The sequence below is a fragment of the Lissotriton helveticus genome, chromosome 6 (genome assembly GCF_964261635.1).
Source record: "Lissotriton helveticus chromosome 6, aLisHel1.1, whole genome shotgun sequence".
Taxonomy (NCBI): domain Eukaryota; kingdom Metazoa; phylum Chordata; class Amphibia; order Caudata; family Salamandridae; genus Lissotriton; species Lissotriton helveticus.
In genome coordinates, this window is record NC_136067.1 from 202,245,256 (window position 1) to 202,265,685 (window position 20,430).

A 20,430-nucleotide genomic window follows, 5' to 3' on the forward strand; every position below is an offset into this window, starting at 1 on the left:
CATCCTTCTTGTCTGTTTCTGAGTCTCGGCAAAAGCGCTGTGAGACCCAAGGGTGATATATTTAACAAGAACCAGTACATAGACATAGACAATCTTGGTGCGTCTTTCATGTTGTTTACTAGCAAACAACATGAGAGCAGCTTTAGGATTGGGTTTGCGTGCCAGGTGGTATGCCTTTAATCCATCAACAGCGAGGGGGGGGCGGTACTTTCCCTATGTGGCCAATCACTGTGTGGCTGTATTTTAAAGGCATATAGTCATTGGTCAGGTTCATCTTCTGTGTCATGCGCGGTAAGATGATGTTCTCGCTTTCCATTCAGTTTATGTTCCCGTCGGTTGCAGGATTATAGTGTTCGGACACAACTTGTCAGTCTGTAAAAGGCTTGCCCTAAGGAACAAATACTGCCTACATTGCTACTGTGGATTTACAAATTGCACCGTGGAGTGGGAGCTGTAATATACAACTCAAGCCATTAGGCCGTTGATTATTTTTATGCGCCTTGAGTTCAAAAGTGGCCCCTTGATTAGTGAATTTGTCTCAGTTTCATCAATTAGCTTAGGTCATGGAAATGTGCAAACTGGCGCTGACAGCCATCCACCTAAACAAAATTTATCAAACGTACAAAACATTTCTCTGCAAAGATTTTCGGAAAGAGTTAAACACTTTGCGATTTAATCCGCCCCGGTTATATGTTACAGTAGATTAAATCTGCAGAGATGCATGATAATTCATCGAAGGAAACACTTTTCCCACTGGTTGTGATGTTACATTAAAAGGCTGGATACGCACAAAACACTATAGTTAGGTTGAAGAACAATGGAGCAACCATTGCAGCCTGGTGCTATAATGTACTAGAAATGTTGGAAAACAATGAACGTAAGGTTGTATGAGTTTGCACTTAATGTGTGTTTTTATAGATTTTACCATGGTCTGTCAGTGCCTAGTTGTTTTATAAATGTATGAATAGATTTTTTTTAGTTCCGTAAGATTTTATTGAATTTATGACAATGGAGAAATACAGCAATACATACAAAAAAGTGAAAAAAGAAGTCATTAAAATACAGAAAGCGAAAGAGAACAACCATAAAAATACAATCATCAATAAAATACATTGCAAGAGAAATTTGGCAATCAAAGGAAGAACAGAAGAAGGGGAAGGAAGGGGAGGGAGAGAAGGGAAGGGGAAATATACATGTCATAGCTTAAATACGTAGATAAGTAGAGTTACCAATACTATATTAGCAATAACATAACAATAATTATACCTGTACATATGAATCTATAGGTGACCAGAAAGATTGAAAATGTGAAGAATTATGATAAACACCTTGTAAGGACAATTGAGCACCTCTTCTTGTAAAGATAATCCAGGACCACCAAGCATGGACTGAAAGAGAAGTAGCATCCTTCCAACAGAAAGTGACGGATTTTAACGCAGCTGATACCAAAAAATTAAATAATTTCGCTTCAATATCATCAAGAGGTACACTCAAAGCAACAGATTTACATATAACTAAATTACAAGAGGGTAAATCAGTAATAGGCAAAATTTTCTGTATTACACTCCATACTTCAGACCAAAATTTCAAAATAGTCGGACAATCAAATAACATATGACGTAAAGAACCAGGATGCAAATTACAATGCCAACATAAATTAGACTGTAATAAGTGAGCTTTAAATAAACGCAATGGTGTCCATAAGGAATTAAATAAAATATAAGCATTAGTTTGATAAATGGACACTGGTAAACATCCAGAAATAGAATGAGTCCATATTAATGACCAGGAATCGTTTGGTAGAGATAAAGATAACTCATTATTCCAAAAAGTAGAAATGGCATCAACATTGGAACCTAAGGAAACGGTAAGTTTCTTATAAAATACCGACACCGCTTTAGAGGATAAAGAAACAGTATTAACATAAAGCAAAAAATCAGCTGTCAGTTTAGAAGGAATGCCATCTGGGAAGGAATCTAAAATAGAATTACAAAGAAATTGATATTTTAACATATCAGATAAAGGTAGATTGAATTTTGATTGGAGTTGAGTAAATGGAATAAACGCATCATCCAAGAAAACATCTCCAAGATAAAAAATACCTTTATTAATCCAGGAAGACCAAAAAGAAATATTCCTATTCAATTTTATTAAGGCACTATGCCATAAGGACAAATGTACCGTAGAAAGTAAAGGGGATTCAAAATTGGAGTCCAAATCATTAAATATTAATCTTGATGATTTGATTATGGAGGAGGAATGTACAATTTTAGATACGGGAGACATGGTTAACAAGGATAGTAAAGGAAAAGGTTTTACAAGGGAAGTCTCATTATGAAACCAGATAGGGGGATTGAGCATAGGAGAAACATAAAACCATAATGAACTCTGTTTAAGGATAAATGCCTTATGATACAAAAAGAAATCAGGTAGTGCAAAACCAACATGACATTTGGGAATTTTTAATTTTTTATATGCAATACGGGGAGGCTTATTATTCCATAAAAATTTCGATAAAAGTTTGTCAATATCTTTATAAAATTTGAGTGGAAATTGAGTTGGGAGCATAGCAAGGGAATAAAATATTTTTGGGGCAATAGTCATTTTAATAGATTCCATTCTCCCCCACCAGGAAAGATGAAGGGAGGACCATTTAGATGTTTTTTGTTTAATATACTCAAGAATGAATTCACAATTTAACTTCAAGGTAGCATGAAGGGATGATGAAAACAATATTCCAAGGTATTTCAATTTACTCTTTTGCCAAACGATATCTGGTGAGGGCAGCATATCAGGAGTACATAACATATTTAGTGGAAAAAATTCAGTTTTACTAACATTCAACTTATAACCTGACACAGCGGAATATTTAGAAATAATATCAAGCAAAAAAGGAACAGAAGAAACAGGATTACTAATAAATAATAACACATCATCAGCATACGCTAAAGTTTTAACAGTAATATTATTGATAGTAATTCCTTGAATGTTATCGCATTTTCGAATGTAATTAAGAAATGGTTCTATACCCAGTAAAAACAAAAGAGGGGAAAGGGGACAACCCTGACGAGTCCCTCTGAAAAGAGAAAATTGGTTAGAAATCTGGCCATTGATAAATAGTCGAGCTGTGGGAGCATAGTATAAAGCAGAAATCATACGAATAAAGGAGGGACCAAAATTAAAAGATAACAAAGTTTTAAATAAGAATTGCCAATGGATTTTATCAAAAGCTTTTTCAGCATCTAATGCCATAACACCAGCAGGGCTAAGGATAGTGGAGCTTTGCTCAATAATATGTAGTAACGTTCTCGTATTATTAGCAGAGTATCGATTTTTCATAAAACCAGATTGGTCAGGGTGAATAAGTGAATGAAGGATAGGAGCTAACCTGGAAGCGATGAGTTTAGCATATAGTTTACAATCTTGATTAATCAAGGAAATAGGACGATAATTAGCAACAAGGGTAGGGTCTTTATCAGGTTTGGGAAGTACAACAATTAAGGCTTCAGAAAAAGAACCTGAAATGGTACCTGATGAAGAAAAATGAGAAAAAATCTGGCTCAAAAAAGGTAAAAGATGATGTTAAAACTCTTTATAAAATTCGGCAGGGATACCATCAGGACCAGGGGATTTTTTCTTTGGAAGTGATTTAATGGCTGAGAGAATTTCATCATTAGTAATAGATAAATCTAGCTTAAATTTGTCCGAGGAAGAAATGTGAGGTAAATCAGAATGTTGTAAAAAAGAATCAATTATAGAATCATCACAATACTCTGGCTTATTATATAAAGTGGAATAAAAATTCAAAAACTCATTAACAATCTCATTATGGGAAAAAGCAATGTTACCCTGAGGACATTTAATGGAGGTGATCTGTGTTTTATCTCGTTTAATACGTAAATAATTAGCCAGAAGTCTACCAGACCTATTGGAGTTGAAGCGAAATTTAGCATTGGATTTAGAGAGTTGTATCCCAGCTCTAGTACTGAGAATAGCATTAAATTCATACCTCAGCTTTTGTAATGTTACTTTGTATTGGGGATTACTAGACGTAATAAATAAACGTTCAAAATGAGCTATTTGTGAGGAGGAGCTTGGCGGGCATCCGTGATGGCCGCGTGAGCACAGCGCTCTCCGGACCCCCGCCACTCCCGACATGATATCCTGAACATATCCTGATTCTTCATGAGGATTTATGTAGAGGACGCTGGGCTGATCTTCCTGTGATTTTTGGAATTTGATTTGGACCCGGGGCGCCGAAGATATGGCGATTTGAACTTTCGGGGTCCGCCCTTTGGGTGGGCCCGGGACTGGGTGAGGTTCTCTGGCCGACTCGGAGTTGAACAACAACGGCAGGGGGATTGGACTTGTGGGTCCCCCTCTTAAGTTTCGGTTTCGATTCTGCCTCAGACTGAGACATCTGGCAGGGGAGTCTGGCCTGGGCTGGGTCCGGCACACGGTACGGCTGTCGGGCCTTTGGCTGGCTTATTCTCCTTTCAAGCTGGTCCTCTCCTAGTGGTACCCTTGCAGCGGCCTTCTGATCCCGACGCCCTACTTTCCTGTGGCCATTTCCATCGGGTCGAGTGAGTCTCCTGGTGGCGCGGTTTCCGACATGGCGGGCAGAGGGGACCGAGAGACACGAAAGACCAAGACGCCCCTGCGTGGGGGCCCGGTCCAGTCTAACGTTATGGACCGTTACACCCATGCGAAGGGGTCCCCCGGAGCCGCCCTGCCTGGCCCAAGTGCGGTTGATCACATCGTGGACGCATCAACGGAACCGTCCTTGCAGGACATTATGGGCGCCATTTCTGGCATAAAGGAAACGATAGGTCAACAATATGAAGCTTTGGCCCACAAAATCGACACCGTGGCCATTGATGTGAACTTGATTCGGGCCAACCTATCTAAAACCAATGAGAAGGTGAAGTCATTGGATCTCAAGTCATCCAGCCTCACGGCAGACGTCTCGGAGATACAGACAGAGATTGGCAATCTCCGTAGGGTGAACGATTTCATGACCCGGCGCTTGGAGGACTTTGAGAACAGGGCACGTCGCTGTAATGTGCGTGTGGTCGGCGTTCCGGAGAATCCAGAACCGCACTCTGTTGATCTCCTGGTTGAGGACCTGATCCAGAACTACATCTCTCCGTCTGGGCTGAGTAAGTTCTTCGCAGTGGAGCGTGCCCATCGTGTTCCGGGAGGCCAGGGTAAGCCTGGCGCCCCGCCGAGGCCTATTGTTGCGAAACTCTTCCACTATAGGGATCGGGACGCTATCCTGCAGGCATCACGTGTGAAGGGCCCGGTGGCCTTTCAGAATGCCACGGTGAACTTTTATCCGGACTTTTCTCAACAGGTGCAGAAACAGCGTATGGGATTTCGTGGAGTCTAGAAGCGTCTCCGGGACATGGGACTGCGCTACGCTATGCTTTTTCCGACCAGGCTGCGAGTTGAGTACAATGAACGAACCTTTTTCTTTGATCGGCCTGATTCTGTGAATGACTGGCTGGACTCCCTGCCGGACCGACCTCCTGCGGCTGAGTCCGCCGCCCACCCGGGTGGTGCTGAGGGTGGTGTAGAGAGCTGAACTCTTTGGTTCTGCCCGGGTCCTTGTGTCAAGTAACTTCTTCTGGGGTTCTATGCCCAAGTGCCTCTGCTGTCTAAGTAATTTTTTTGTTATTTTTCTTGTTGGGGTGGCGGGTGGGTCAGAGCCTTTCCTCCTCCGGGGTCTTTTTGTAGAATGGGGGTTCTTGGGCGACAGGCACACTGCATGTTGGGGTGGCTTTTTAGCTTCTTGCAGGGGTGCAGGGTGGGGGGTGTTTTCTTGATTGTTGGGGGGTGGGTGGATGGGAAGTTTGATGTTTGTGTGTTATGTTCTCAAGGCGATTCTATCTTGCTAATGATGTTTTTGATGTCAGGCTCATTGGAGGGGGGTTGCGGCGTTACTTTATGGGATGGGGGGTAGCGGGTTGAGGTTTATTTCGTGGAATGTCAATGGTCTGGGGGATCGTATTAAGCGGGGTGTGGTGTTGCGATGTATACGACGTTTGTCTCCAGATATTGTTTTTCTGCAGGAGACTCACTTGGTAGGCAATACATGTCGTGCAATGAATAGGTGGGGCTATCGCCTCGCCGCACATTCGGGGTTTACCACGGGTTCCAGGGGGGTGGGTATCCTTGTTCGGGCTTCCCTCCCCCTAGCTATTGATGATGTGATCCTCGATGATCGGGGGCGATATGCCGTCCTCGTGGGTCGCTATGAGGGTCAAACCCTTTCCTTGTTTGCCGTTTATGTGCCCCCCGGTCTACAGACCTCTACCTTTTCCGATTTGGGCCGTGTGTTGTTGAACCTCCCTGATAGTACTCTCTTCATAGCAGGTGACTTTAATTCTGTGCTCTCCGGTCTACATGATCGTCACCCCCCTAGGGACACCCCTTTGTCCCAACAGTGGCTGGGTGGGTTTCTGGATACGTTCGGCTTGGTGGATTGCTGGAGACTTATGCATCCTACTCAGCTTCAATACACTTTCCACTCTGGGGCCCATGGGAGTCTGTCTAGACTGGATTATTTCCTGATGCCTGCGGCGCAGTCCCCAGCGGTTCGTCAGATTAGGCACCTTCCCCGGGGCATCTCTGATCATTCCCCGCTCTGGCTTTGTTTTGAGGTGGGGGTGGAGGCGGCGGGCCGGGTGGCTCCTATCAACCCATGGTACCTCACCTCCCCCGAGACCCGCAATCTCTTAATTAAGTCTTTGGACAATTATTTTTTGGACAACGAGGGTTCCGTCTCCTCTGCTGTATCCCTGTGGGAGGCCTTTAAGACAGTGATTCGCGGGCAGGCCCTCGCCCTTATTGCCGAATCCAAGAAGGCGAGGAATCGGGAGGTGGTAGACCTTGAGAGGGAGATTGCTGATATAGAGGCTGACCTAGAGTCGGACGTTACATCTGATAAACTCCACGCCCTGGGTCTGAAGCAATTTGCTTATAAGTCTTTGGTCACAGATGTGGCTAAACTGATGTTTCGGGAGCAACAGGGTCGTTTGTATGATGTGGGGGACAAAGCGGGTAAATTACTGGCATGGTTGGCTAAGACGGAGAGGGCGAATCGTGTGGTGCCTGTGATTCAGACTTCGAGTGGCGTGGGGGTGACAGACCCGGTTGAAATAGTTGAATGTTTTGCGGATTATTTTCGTGCGGTTTATACCCCTGTGTCTGAACGGGATGTTGATGACTCTCGCCTTTTGTTGCGTGATATAGCTCTGCCCAGTGTCTCCGATTTAAACCGAGTCTCTTTGGAGTCCCCTTTTACTACGGACGCGATAGCGACGGCCATTCGCTCACTCCGTTCGGGCAAGGCTTTGGGCCCGAATGGATTGCCAATTGAATTGTACAAGCTACGTCCTGACAAGGTGGCACCCTATCTTCGTGCCATGTTTTTGGAATCCCGCGAACGGGGTATTCTCCCATATGATCAGCGTTTGGCTACGATAGTTGTTATTCCCAAAGAAGGTAAACCTCGGGACCTTTGTTCGTCTTACAGGCCCATTTCCCTTCTGAATGTTGAACCCAAGGTCCTGGCTAAGCTCCTGGCAACCCGCCTCTTGACGGTCATTAGTGGCTTGGTTCATCCGGATCAGTCCGGATTTATCCCACATCGCAACACGGCTCTCAATCTACGCCGTCTCCACGGAGCTGTTGCGAGGGCGGGGCTACTGACGGAGCCGGCCATTTTGACTTCGCTGGACGCCTCGATGGCCTTTGACACGGTAGAGTGGCCCTATCTTTGGGCAGCTCTTGAGAAATTCGGTTTTGGGCCTGAGTTTATTGGTTGGGTGAAGTTGTTATACGCCGAACCCTTGGCACAGGTAGTAGTAAACGGTCGAGTTTCTGTCCCCTTCTGTCTTGGTAGGGGGACCCGTCAGGGGTGCCCCCTGTCTCCGTTGCTTTTCGCGCTTGCTCTGGAACCGTTGGCTGCGTGGCTTCGATGGGAACCTTCACTCAAAGGGATCCGTTGGTCACCGGATTTTGAAGACCGCGTCTCGCTTTACGCGGATGACATTCTTCTGTATCTTACTTCCCCGCGTAAATCTTTAAATGTCCTATTCGACGTTCTTACTTCGTTTGGTGCTAACTCGGGTCTGGTTATTAATTGGGCTAAGTCCTGTGTATATGTTCTCTCGGGTGTTTTGCCCCCATTACCGGACAGGTTTCCCATCCAGGTTGTCCACTCTGGCTTCAAATATTTGGGGATTTTTATCACGCTGGACTCCTCACTCCGGTTCGAGCGTAACCTCCTTCCTCCGCTTCTTAGACTGCGACTGGATGTGGCCCGTTGGCGTAAGCTACCCCTGTCTCCTCTGGGCAGGGCTGCCCTCTTTAAAATGATGTCTTTGCCGCGATTCCTGTACGCGCTTCAAAATTCTTATGACGACATTCCCGCTACCTATTTCCGGGAGATCGAGAGACTTCAAAGGCAACTGATCTGGGACGGGCGTCCACGTATCGCCCTTGCAAAACTTACTATTCCTTGGTATGACGGGGGCATGGCGCTCCCCGATATCAGGAGATATTATTGGGCTGCCCAGCTGTCTGCCATTAACCACGTAATGTATTCCCCGGGTCGAGATCCGGCCTTTGAGATGGATAGACTCCAGCTGCCGGGAGGGGATTTTAATAGAGCGCTTTATTCCAGATCGGCTGGGCGCCATCTTGTGGGCCCGTCCAGGATCGCAGTCAATGTGTGGCGTGCTGCGAATGTGAGTTTGGGATGGGAGAACCGACTGACAATGGCGACCCCGCTTTATGCTTCTGAACGTTTGGGGTGTCTCTGGTCTACTAAGGGCTTTGACCGCTGGGATATGATTGGGATATGTAAAGTGGGTGACGTCTGTGTGCATGGTAGAGTGAAGTCTTTCCAGGCCCTTAAGGCAGAATATGACTTGAGTGATAGAGAGTTTTTTCGGTATTTGCAGGTTCGGCACGCCCTGGCCTCAGTTCTGACTCCTGATGTGACCCTACCCGAGTCCTCTCCCCTTGAGGATCGTATACTGGATGGACACCTGCCCGATAGCACTATCTTCCTTATCTACAAGAAACTTATTAATAATCGCGCTGACTTATTGGTCCAACTTCGGGAGGTTTGGGTCGATGACGGATTGGACTTGGATGACGAGGATTGGCAATCGGCACTCTCTTCTCCGAAAGAGGTCGCCATCCCCGCCCGTCTCCGTTTGGTTCAACTTAAGATCCTCCACCGGGTGTATGTAACTGGTCCACGTCTGGTTGTGATGGGTTTTTCCCCGGATGGTTTATGTAAACGTGGTTGTGGGATGAGTGCCACATTTCTGCATATTCTTTGGGAGTGCCCGGTGGTAGCAGCCTACTGGATTGATGTGCTTGCGGTGATGACTGTTGTGACTGGTATTACCCTGCGGCCTGAGGCCCGACGATGCCTGTTGAACGTGTGGGAACCCACCGACTATTCTGTGGCCCAGACCAGATGGGCGACCTTGGGATACATGGTCGCGAAGCGGGATATTGCGCAACTTTGGGGCGCATCCAGACCTCCCGACGTTTCGGTGTGGGAGGATAACATGGACTGGTCCATGTTCCGAGAGAAGACCGTCTATGTGGCTAGGGGCAGACCCAGGGCGTGGACGAAGATTTGGGGTCAGTGGAATGCATATCGTGGAGATATTTGTGCCCCTCCCCTGGTTGGCGCTCCAGATGTGACCCCATCTCCCTAGGCTGACGTTCCCGAAAATTTTTCATATGGATTTAGGATTTTACTGCCCTCCCCGCTGGCCCCCCCCCCCCCCGGCAATGCCGAGTCTCATTGCTTTGCTTTTGTCTTCCTGATTAGTTGCTTTCCCCTCCGCCTCCAGGGCTGACTTGATTACTGTGCATTCGCCTTGTTTTAGAGTTTGTTGTTTTTATGTTTATTATAAAAATTGTCATGTCCTGTCCTATGCTTGGAGCAATATTTGGTATCTTCCTTGTGCCCGGCCACGGGAATGATCGTTCGCTACTTATGTTGTGTGTTGCTATTAGCGGCCAGCCCGTGTGGTTGTAGGCCCATCTCTGTAACTCTTATTTTATTGCTCAATAAAAGTTTTTGATAAAAAGAAAAAAATGAGCTATTTGTTTCTCTAAAGATGTAACTTGGGAGTTAAATTTCTTATTTTCATGAGCCATGATAGAAATAGTAGTACCCCTGACATAAGCTTTAAATGCATCCCATCTGGTGGTAATGGAAGTAGAGCCTTCGGGATTGAATTCAAAATAATCCTGAATAGCTTGGAGCAGTTTGGGTTTATGAGTATCATTAAGGACAATATCAGTATTCAAACGCCATCTCGACTGTTTAGTAAATGAAGATGACACATTTAAAACAAAAGAAATCATAGCGTGATCTGATATATCGATGGTACCAATAGTAGGGTCATTTGCAAATTGAATGAGGGAGGGGGAAAGAAAAAAATAGTCTATTCTGGAATGGGAATTATGAGGATTGGAGAAAAAAGAAAATTCTTTACCAGTAGGATAGTGCAATCTCCAAATGTCCGCTAACTTGGTGGTTTGAAGAAAAGTCTTAAAGGCATGAAAAGTCTTGGACGGTCTAAATCGAGATGTAGACAATCTATCCAACAAGGGATCTACAAAAACATTGAAATCACCACCAAAAATCAATGGAGCATTTCCCAACTTTAAAACTTCAGACGTAACAGTGGCCAAAAAAACTGGATCTTCAGCCGTAGGGCCATAAACATTAATCAAAAAGAAAATAGAGTCATGAATTTTAACTTTAGCTATAATATATCTACCTTCAGAGTCTGAAATCTTATGTAAGACCTGACAATGTAACCTTTTGGCAAAGAAAATAGCGACTCCATTCTTTTTACCTGTAGGAGGTGAAGAGACAATAGAGTCCACCCACTTTTTGTTCATATAACTTAAAACTTTATCATCAACATGTGTCTCTTGGACAAAACATATGTCGGCCTTAGAATGACCTAAATAATCTAACATTTTCAAACATTTTACTGGATGTCGTAAACCTTTGACATTAAGAGAAACAATTTTAACATTATGAACATTAGCCATTAGGATAGAAGAGAAGGAAAAGAAAGAAATGGGAACAAGAAGAAGGAAGGAAAAGATGGGTTAAAAGAGTAACTCTGAGCAAAAAATAGGAAAGGGAGAAACAAAAAAGAGAGAATAAGGCACAAACACGCAACATAAATAAAGACAAGGAAACGCACACCCGTTCCTCAAGCATGGCCATTTACCGTTGGAGCCCATGAAGAAATTTAGTGATAAACCTGTCACAAGAATCCAGCGAGATGAAGTCAAGAATTTGGATCATGTGTATCCATTGATGGAGGAGCCTGCTGTTCAAGGAAAAGACGAAGATCTTCTGGACGCTGAAAAGATTTAGAGACATTGTCGTTCCAGACTCGCATTGTAGAAGGATCAAATAGGCCATATTTGAAACCAAGGCTCCTCAGTTGTGGACGAAGAGAAGAGAATTCTTTACGAATAGCCACAGTTTCTTTAGCAAAATCCTGATGGATGAAGATTTTGGTTCCATTCACCAACAATGATGGTATTTCTCGAGCAGCTTTCCGAATAAGAACTAAATGATGATGACGCAGGACCTTAAATATCATCTGCCTTGGCTTTGAATGACGAGGATTGCGATGTGACGGAACTCTATGAGCTTTATCAATTTCAAATTTTTCTGTGAACTTAATGTTCAGGAGACCAGGCAGAAGAGATTCAAGATAAAGTCGACAATTGGTCCCTTCAATTTCTTCAGGCAAGTTAAAAATGCGCAGATTATATTGCCTATTGCGATTTTCTAGGTCCAGCAGCTGAGTATGCATTGGAATAATTCTGGTCATTAAAGGTGTAAAAGCATCCAACTTATTCTTATTATCCTGAATTTTAATGGCATTATCCGACACCTTCATGGATATAGAAGCCATATCTTTACGAACATTTTTAACTTCTGAGGCAATGGAGTCAGTATTCAAACGTAAGGCTTTAATTTCCTCCAAAATAAGAGCCAAAGAAGGTTCTGAGGATTCCACCACTTTAGATTTTGTAGGAGGAGAAACCTGCTGCTTCCTTTTATTGGTGGAAGAATTTTTTGAATCCATTTTGAGGAGAAAAAATATGTCTTAATATGAAGAAAAGTAGAATAAGACAAAATCACCTCAAAAAGTGATGAAAAGCGTTGTAAATATGGGCAAATGCGTCAAAAAGCACTGAAAGGACCCAGGTGCAGCAGCTAAACAGTACTGTAGGCGGAGCTAGGCCCAAGCCAGCCTCTTTCTTAGAAAACTCTCCGCCCCCAGGCTCACAATTCCGGCAGTACCTTATGGAGCAGCAGGGAGCAGAAGTATGGAAGGTGAGGAGAAACACTCCCGTCGTCCAAAATCGCCAGAAAAGATTTCATAGGTGAATAGAGGCTTCAGGAGGCAAGCGCCGGTATTTTTGCTGGGCTTTTGACTGAATTTCGTCGATTAATTGGGCTAAAAGCTCCGAGGAATCTCGGAGCTCCGGTGGCGGCGGCCATCTTGATTTACGCGCTCGCGCGTCTCTGAATAGATTTTAAAGCAGAAACGTGGGGCCTACTGACCCCCGCATGCAATGCCTCAGAAAGTGCTGTCTGGTAGGGGAGCTGTCCCTAGGCCCCCCAAACAGCATGAAGCGCTGTATTAGATATGTGGCGCCTCAGCAGCTACACATTCGCACATGTGCTAGTGTGTGCCCTCACAGATGTGTCAGGCGCACCCTCACCGTGCTGCAGCCTTGTCTACCGTATATTTGTATGCATAAAGTCAGCCTCGATGAGAAATACTATGGAGGGAGGTGGGGTGGCCCCAGAGCAGCAGCTGATGATTATAGGGCAAGGCATGGGTGTGACCGCAGCCAGGGGCTCAGGGCGGCTACTGCCGGGCCACACCGAGGGTAAAAAAATTACATTGCAGTCCAGTAACTGAAATGTGCTTTATGTGTGTGTGTGTGCACGAAGGACTTTGTGCTCTTCTAAGCCCCCGTTAAAACGTATGCTTGTTGGCCAGGCAGAAAAAACAGACGTCCTTTGTTCAGTGCTTAATATGTAAAATATTATGTGCCAGGGCTCTCAACTGCAGCTTGCACCACCCATTGCCCTTGTCAGCGCTGCCAAAACCACTACTAACCATTTCTCTTGCATTTAAATGTGACAGTTCAGATTATTCCAGGTCCGCAAAGCTAAAGGGATGGCGGGGGTGGCAGGTATTAGCAATTTTAATGTATATTGTATTCCGAAACAACCGTTGTTCTGTTCATCTCTAAATTAGATGAGCAGCGCCACCATGTGGTAGATTGTTCTAAGTATGGTTTTGAGAATTAGGTTCCCGTGCCGAGCACCGGAAACCAATTAAGTGCCAGTCAGTGCTGAGCATTGGAAAGAACCAGCTCAAATTAAGCACTGCTTTGTTGGCTTTTAAACAATTGTCACCGTGCTGCTGAATGCATTCGAAGAACTGTCACAATTATAGGGTTTAAAGATAAGGGCTGCTGTAACTTTGGGATAATGATACAAAGTGTAAGTTAAGGTCCAAGCAGGCACATACACTCGTTCCTTGACAAGGGGCAGCACATGTTATGCACTGAAAAGAAACCAGCAGTCAGAGCCAGTATAGTGTTAAATCGATCAACAATATAAAGTCAAAACTTGTGCAAGTCAGAGACGATGCATTTCAAGGAGAAAATAATAATAGTTACATTTTTATACTGAGTCAACTAGTTTTACACCTGTGCACATCATCTATTATGTAGCTGTAATGCAAAATGGCTGACCCACTCTTAGGAAATTTAACAGCATATGCTTTTTTCAGCTGTCAGCCTTTTTTCTGTTTTCTTATGGTACACTGTGTCCTTTTATGACAATGCAATCATCTTGTAAATTCTGTATTCTATTTTACACAGTACTTAATGGTCTCTTTCAGAAAAAACACACTTTTTTGTTCTAGCACCCCATGCAGACCCACAAGCCTTTGTACAAATCCAATTATCATAACCGAATCATTTACTGTCCTGTCGAGGGGCCCCTCTCTCCTAATCCCAGCTCAACCTTGCTTTTAAACAGAAAAAATCGTCCAATAAAGAGTGATAAACTGCAACTACTCTTTAATCTGCAATATTACTCCAAAATAGATTAATAATCCCACATCTAACACGTTATCCTACAATTTATGCTGCCGTGTTGTTGTAAGGGTGTATGGTAGGAGTTTGAGGGTTCTAGCTTCGCTCACTTGGCCCAACATGTCTGGGTGTACCGCCTCACTATTTTCAGACTTCACCAGCTGCCACTGATTTCGGTGAGATTAAGTGAGCTAATGCTCAGAGTCACATGATGCTGAGCTGCCACCAGCGAGCCAGCCGCTATGGCCGCTGCGCCTAACCTCTAGAATGGAATAGAATGCAACAGAACAGAATAGAAGGGAAGAGAGGTAGAAAGAAGAAGTATAGAGGCAGAAGGGCAGCCACGGTGTGGACTAGAAAGTTGATGTGAATGATACAATAATATGAGGTTGTAAATTAAAGAAGTATGAGTATTTAAGGCACATGAAAGGATTTAAAATGAAATATAAAAGGCAGCAGTGTCTATTGGCTCACGCGTTAATAAAAATTTCGAAATATGTTTTGACCCGTAAATGATTCCGAGTTAAGATTGGATACACATGTAAAGTAATCCGTGTAAACAATTCTTAGTATCATTAGAATCGAGGTTGAGGGCCCCGTTTTCTCCGTTTTGCCTAACATTCAAAAAGGGCAAACCTCCACTGTCTATATTTAACAGTGTTTCTGAGAAATGGGCCGATCAGCTGACAATGAATCCATGGCACAAGTTACCAGAATCCCCGGGAGCCTCGTTTTATTACCTTTTTTTTAATGTAGACATTGAAAGAGCTTTCATTCTCCATCAATAGAATCAGAAGCAACTCGAGACCAACCTTTCCTCAGCATGAGATGCAAATATACTCCATTAATGCAAGTCACCAGGACTGGTCACATGACTTTTGTAGCATGGCCTAGCTGCTATAGCTGAGATGCTTTGGGGTTTCAATACAGTGAGCAGGTTGTAAGTATGCACTGCTAAGCTGCACCATGAACAGAACATAATAGTGGCATTCAGTAATTCAAATAGACATGAAGGAACCTACCTGCTGCACCAGTCCGAGAGCCGTGAGGGGAACGGCCGGGTGCTTTCCTTTTCCTTTCCACGCCGTGAGGGAAACGGCCAGCGGGACTACCACTACCAGCAGCCCCGGGGTCACAAGGCGCACCTGCGACGCCTCTGCCTGCGCCCGGAGGCACTAGAAAAATGGCAAGTTCCTGCCGCAGTGCGGGACGTGAAGGAACCTACCTGCTGCACCAGTCCGAGAGCCTTGAGGGGAACGGCCGGGTGCTTTCCTTTTCCTTTCCGCGCCGTGAGGGAAACGGCCAGCGGGACTACCACTACCAGCAGCCCCGGGGTCACAAGGCGCACCTGCGACGCCTCTGCCTGCGCCCGGAGGCGCTAGAAAAACGCCACGCCCCCTTCTAAGGAAACCGGAAGGGTATAAAATCAACTGACCATCCCCGCAGCGCGGGTGCGCGCGGGTGTCCGCCGGGCGAAGCCCGGGCAAAGGGCGGGAAGTCTGTGGCAGTCCGGGGCTGTACGAGGCTGGGCTGGGCCACAGACCTTGGCTAGAACAAATCTATCTTCTATACAGTGAGACTTTTATTGTTTTATTTTGAAGGACGCTGATTCCTTGATATTGATCTTTCGTATGCTTCATGATTGCTTCCGTGCTTTTATTTTGTATTTGTTAAGCAGGTTACGCATAAAGCTCTGAGTATGTCTAAATCTAAACCCACTAAAATGCCCTCAGGCCCAGCAACTTTAGACAACTACCTTGTGAAAGTAGTTAACAAAATCAATAGTGAACGACGACTATCTTTAAGTCGTGTCAGCCCCCCCCGCTTCTCCCTCTAACCTGTTAATCACTTTGGATACACCAGCTTTAGATAATAGCCATGATTTCGGCATACAGGAGGTAATAAATAATGATATACCGCCGTCACCGGCCCCTGATCAAGTTGTGTTGAATGATTCCCCTGATACCCCTGACCAACATTCACCAGCCCGAAGAGTAGTTAGGGCGTGTCGGAAATTACCAATTAAGCGAGGGGGGGATTAGAAAGACCAAGAGAGCGCCAACACCGCCTAAAAGTCTAGTTGGAGAAGATGAGGTCTCGGAAGGGCACGGAATGGCCAAATTGAATTCTGAGCAATTAGATTTGTTGGTCAGAATTATTGATGCTAAATTTGATAAACTGGTTAAACCCTTAATGGCTAAATTAGACCTGATGTCCAAAGAAGTAGCCAGATTGGGCGACCTCTTGGATACACATATTACTCGGGCTGGCTTGCCTAAATCCAGCGAGGCAAGTATTGGGGCAAGGAAAGATGTAGTAATACAATCTAAGGAGGGGATTGAGGCCAGCAAAATAGCTTTGCCACCTCAACCGCCCGCACCGAGTCAAGAAAATAATGTACCCAAAGTAGTTGATAACAATGTGGGGTGGTCAGAAGTGAGGAGAAGGCGCTTTATTAACCTCCCCCCAGACTGTGCCCAGTATGTGGTTGTTTTAACCAATGTACCCCAGGCTGATACGCACATGACTCATCCACAACATGAATCCCACGACTCTTTGAAAAATGAAACTGTCTCTTGGTTGCATAACCAATGTGGGTTCCCAACTGCTTTTTCTAATGATATATTAAGTACTGGAAGGGTAAACTGGATTGGTAATTCCAGTAAGAGTTGTAGTGGCGACTGTGTTATTATTAATTTTAAGTATCCTCAACACGTCGCTACAGTCTTGCTCAGAGCTGCCTCTCTCCCGTCCAATGCTAATAATGTATGTGCACGCCCGCTTGACTTTTTCTATAGTCACCTCATTAAGGCACCGCCCAATGATAGTAATTTAATAAGCCCACTTTTACAGATCCAGCAGCCGGGGTTAATTATCCCTTTGCAAAATCGTTTTCATGCCCTAAGCCGCTTGGATTCTAATGACTGACTTACTATGGATGACCAGTCCCCCGTGTGTGATGATACTAATAAACCCGCCACTGATATCACTAAAGATATAACGGTCCCTGGGTCAGCCTGGGAGGTGAACCCTTGTCTGGTAAATAACAGCGGGGTTCTGTCTAGTGGTAACCCTAGGGAGGAAAACAGCCCTAATGTAATTACGATTTCAGATAGGACTAACACGGGGGTTAAAGGGACCTCAATCGTTAGGTGGAATGTTGCAGGTTTAAAATCTAAGGGGAGGGCTCCGGATTGGCATAACTTTATTACTGCCCATTACATTCTCTGTTTCCAGGAGACTTGGTGCACGGAGGAAGTTAATTATGAGGGGTATGCCTCATTTCATCTGCCTACGCAGGAGACTGGACCGGGCAGGGCAAAAGGGGGCTTACTGACATTGGTTACAATTAATCGCCCAATTATTGTAAAAAGGCACATAACTGTTAGAGAACACGCTCAGATTCTCTGGTTGCTTGAGAAACCAAATCACAATATTTTACTGGTAAACTATTATAACAATATTTTTGATAGTTCCAGGGTTGTAGTGGTCCACGATTTGGCCAGTACCATTGAAAATTTGAATTTAGAGGCTAATGTTTCTTTTGATATGATCTGGGTTGGGGATTTTAATATCACTTTGTGTAAACTGCCAACTGGAAAAGTTTGTGGATTTAGCGATGAGTTCGGAGTGGATGATTTGCATTTTGGCCATAATAATTATGGAGAGGCATTAAACTATCTTATGGGCTGTTATGAGCTGGAAATCTTAGGTCTCCCTAAAGATGAAAATGGACAACCCATCCCGACCTTTAAGAACCAACAATCCAGCTCAGTTATCGATCATTTGATTGTTTCCACTAGTATTATTTCTTGTTGTGCTCCCCCGAGGATCGAAGTAACCACTACTAGCGACCATAATTGTGTTATTTTGGAAACTACTTTATGGGGTGAATGGCATGCCAGAGGGGGTATTACGGTTTCCAATGTGGAACCGCATAGACCAAATGGAGTTCGTTTAAGATGGGTAGGGGAAAAAGCCAACGAACTAATCGGTTCTATTGTCAGGGACTGTCTAACAGACATTTCTTTTATCCTTGACAATAGCACAGATTTAAAGCAGGTTTTAAATGCTTTTAACAATATTAATAAAAGTATTAATGCCAGGTTCACTAAACCGTTAGGTGGCCAGTGTAGAACCGTACCGGGTTGGTTCGACTATCTGTGCACCAGTCTATTAACTAAATTAAAAATAGCACTTGCTAATAAACCGAGGGACACTAATTCTGTAAGTAAACTGAGATCAGAATACAAGCTCGCCTTAAAGCGGAGGAAGAGTGAGCTACAGCAGTTGGCATGGGACTCTTTAAATCAAGCAGCCGAGCTATCCAATAGTACCCTTTTCTGGGTTACCGTTAACTCTCCTTTTCTTAAGGATGAGAACGCCCCAGTGCTAACCGCTAATGTCCCGAGTGATGGCTGGATTGCACATTTTTCTAATATATTTGATTCTAACAGCAGTATGACCACCAACCCGAGCAGATGGCCTGTTTTACCTCTGGATATTACAGCTAGTGAGGTTGAATCTGGCATACATGCTAGCAAGGGGGGTAAAGCCCAGGGTCCGGATGGGGTGCCTATAGACATATATAAAACAGCGGCCGAGATGTGGAGCCCTCTCTTTGCTACAATTTTTAATGCTGCTATATGTACCGATGCCCCTGATTCATGGGGGAATCCATTATTATTCCGATACATAAAAAGGGTAGCAGGTGGGATGTAAAAAACTATCGACCTATTTCTCTTCTTGACTCCTCAGTTAAGATCATGAGTAGAGTTATGCTAGCAAGGTTAGAGGAATGGGCTGAGCAAGAGGGTATTCTTGCCGATAGCCAGTATGGATTTAGAAAGGGCCGGGTCACAATCGATCAGTGTTTAAATTTGGATTTACTGATCGGGAAATATACTCTAGCCAAACCCGGCTCACTCTACCTCTGTTTTGCAGACCTCAGTAGTGCTTTTGATATGGTTGACTATTCAATCCTATGGTCAACCTTGCTACAGCTAGGAGCACCAGAGGGAATAATTTATTTTCTGGCTAGGCTGTACGGGAAATTAAAAACATGTGTGCGTTTTGGTACTAAAGGAGAATGCACCCCAAAATTTCATATTAAAAGAGGGATCAGACAGGGCTGTGTACTGGCCCCCCTCCTTTTTATTTTATTTATTAACGGAATCGACGCGATTTTAAAAACTGTTAAAGCAGATGCCCCACAGGTCAAAGGCTCTCCGGTACCGGTGTTATTATACGCCGATGACGCTGTCCTGCTCTCTAGAACACCAATAGGATTACAGCGCCTGATTGATCGATTTTCTACCTTTATCAAAGACAGGAAATTGATTATCAATAAGGGGAAAACCTATATTATGACATGTGGGTCTAAGAAGAAATTTTTAAATTCCTTTTTTATTGATAAAGAAAAGGTGAACCAAGTGGATACTTTTTCTTACCTAGGTATTACCTTCTCTAAGGACGGAAAGTGGCAGAATGAATTTAAAAATATCCGTATTAAAATGGCAAAAAACGCCCACGGTGTCTTCAGGTTTGCATCGAAGATCGGGGATCGACAAACCAGGGACATGCTTAAGATCTACCAAGCAAGGTGCATCAGTATCGCACTATACGGGGCAGGTGTCTGGGGACACAATTGTGCGCACACTCTGCAGCTGGAGGAAAATACTTTTTAAAAAAAGCTCTTGATGCTGCCATCCTCTGCTGCCACTGAGTTGATCCATCGAGAATTGGGCATTAACTTTCTGATTGACCAATTATCCTTGGGGCCACTTATGATCTGGTGTTCAATTTGGCTTCAAGAAGAAAAATCCTTTTCCAGATCGATCATTGAGGATTGTTTCTCGTTGGACAAAATTCTAAATATTCCCTGGTTAAATTACGTCGTTAGATGTTTTTCTGAAATGTTTAATTTAAACATCTTGGTTGACCCTAGAGCAGCATTGTTAATTTCTAAACATGAGATGAAAACTACATTTTTATCCTTTGCTGCAAGGAAACGGGCAGTTGCCAGCGGAGTTCTATCCACTATCATGTTTTATAATAATTATAGAATCGATGAAGGTTTTCCCATCTATTTAGTCTGGGTGACCAGGCCAACACATAAGTACGTGCTGACTAGATTGAGGCTTGGTATAGCCCACCATTTAGTGGCACTGCCTACACTTAAGAAACACCCGCAGGGGCCATGTATGTGTGATGGCGTATCCAAACAGAGTACTGTGC

The 20,430-nt window shown here is 44.3% G+C and overlaps 1 protein-coding gene across 1 annotated transcript in view; it reads left to right on the plus strand.

Moving 5' to 3' along the window:
- The window catches only part of RHAG (Rh associated glycoprotein), a 260,401-nt gene that overhangs the window by 120,425 nt on the left and 119,546 nt on the right, over window positions 1–20,430 (plus strand). The gene's annotated exons all lie outside the window — the stretch shown is intronic.